A 2,500-nucleotide genomic window follows, 5' to 3' on the forward strand; every position below is an offset into this window, starting at 1 on the left:
TCAATATAAACTGCCCAAAGATCTCAATATCGATAAAGAACAAGTTTCTCACCTTATCTTTATTATCCGATAACATCCTTACTGAAAAAAATTCCGGTAGATTTCGACGCAATGTTGACAAATGCAACATTAGGACCACAAGATGCTCCTAAGGAAGACAAAGCCGTGGCCATTGACTGTCAAGACGAATCGGATGCAGGGAAACAATGAGATGTTGCCTAGTGTTTTATTCTTTCCTTGTTGCAACCTGAAATCACATCAACAATGACAATACCAACAAAGTACTTGTAGAATAGGTATGAATGAGAATGAATATCTTTACAATGAAAGAGATGTATTTGATCGGCTTCGATTATATCTCTCGTATTATGAAGATATTCATTCTCATTCATACTTTTCTTTATTTATCAACATGAATACGGTTCAAAGTACTACAACATCAACATAGCTTCCCATTTCTGAAAAAAATACGCATCTAATTATAACACACTTTGCTTAATCTGGATAATAATTTTAAGAGAAATTAAGCAACTGAGATCAAGATATTCAACTTTTAGTATGAAACGTGTCAGCTGACGGATACAGGAAACTCAAACAGTACCATCTTATTAAAAAAACTGTAATTACATCAGTATATCTAGTTTAATCAAGAGCATGATTATTAAGTAGCAAGCCATTCAGTGTTTAAACGTCGTAAACATTACAGAGTACAAATACAAACCATTCCAAGCTATTTCAGTTTACTCAGTGCAAAGGTTATCATCTTTAACGATATCAAACATTGCAAAGTACATGTAATAAAGTCATTCAGTTTACTACAGATACGATATTGGATTTTCAGCGCATTAAAATATGAACATGTTTATCTCATACACAGACAATGTCATTAATCAATTTTAAAAGAGATAAGCATCATTGAAATAATTAGACGTGTCAGAAAATGATAAAATCTTTCTTGCAACATTGCAGAGTGGCGACTTGAATAATAGGACAGAGAGAGAGAGAGAGAGAGAGAGAGAGAGAGAGAGAGAGAGAGAGAGAGAGAGAGAGAGAGAGAGAGAGAGAGAGAGAGAGAGAGAGAGAGAGAGAGAGAGAGAGAGAGAGAGAGAGAGAGAGAGAGATGAGAGATGATGATGATGATGATGATGATGATGATGATGATGATGATGATGATAATAATAATAATAACAATAATAATAATAATAATAATAATAATAATAATAATAAAAAATAAAAAAAAAATAATTAATAATAATAATATGATTAACCAATAACAAACAACAACAACAATAATAATGATTATTAATAAAACGATAATGATATTAATAATAATGATTATCATGATAATAACAACAACAATGATACAATAATTATTATAAAATGCAACACTGCCAAAGTTGTTTTATTTCTCTTCTGAAGCCAAAGGTATCTCTGGAAATAGGTCAGCGACTCTACATAATATTTTACATAATATTTTCATAATAATCAAAGTAGAAATGAAGATTTAATCACCGCTTCTTATGCCAAAGGACACGTTTAACCGTCTATGTTATAAAGACGATTAAAAGAATAAAAAAAAAATAACTTTGTATGATTGCCTTGTTGAATCACTGGATTAGGATTTTCATTTGTTTTATCTTGTTTATTGGTAATTATATTGTTATCCTTCTTTTAATCTGTATTATCATCATTACAGATTATCTAATTATCTCATCATCATTATCATCATCATCATCTTTGTTATTATAATTATAGCTTAACTAATTATCTCATCATCATCATCTTTGTTATTATAATTATAGCTGATCTATAATTTGTTATAATCAATATCGTTAATCTAATTATCTCATCTCCATCATCATCATTCGTTTATTATTATCATTATCATCAGGGCGTAACTAATGTAATTTAGGTTGTTCACTATAGGACACACTACTTTACATGACATATTTTAAAGGGATATGTGTACATACATATGGTATATATGCCAATATTCTACAATGCATGAATTAATGTTTGTGTTTTTAACCAATAGGGGTTTAAATATTCGAAAACATATAGCATATTCTATAAAATGTGACGGAGTTTACTATATTTGCCTCTATATAATTCATCCAAATTGAGAGAAACCGAGTTGTATCAAAATGAGTTGCAAGTACTTGTGCAAAGCTTATGATGCGATTCAGTTTCTTTGTTGCTGTCTAGAAGGTGTTTGAGGTAACTTTTTTGACAAATCTTTATTTACTTTTTATTGGGAATAGTTGTATTTTTGTTCCTTATCATTATCATCAACCTTATTATTACAGGTGTCGCTATCACCATCATCACTTCTATTATCTACAAAAACGATGAATCCCTATATAACATCTCGTTCTATCTGTTCCAGGAGGCTTGTAAATGAACGATCGAGTTTCATAAGAAATTTGCATGCGCCAAGCACTTTTCCTTGGCTTCAAAGTCGCTTTACCTTTTGATCTGCTTTAACATTCTTACGCGTTCT

Source organism: Penaeus monodon, chromosome 1, assembly GCF_015228065.2.
Source record: "Penaeus monodon isolate SGIC_2016 chromosome 1, NSTDA_Pmon_1, whole genome shotgun sequence".
In the NCBI taxonomy this organism is placed as follows: Eukaryota; Metazoa; Arthropoda; class Malacostraca; order Decapoda; family Penaeidae; genus Penaeus; species Penaeus monodon.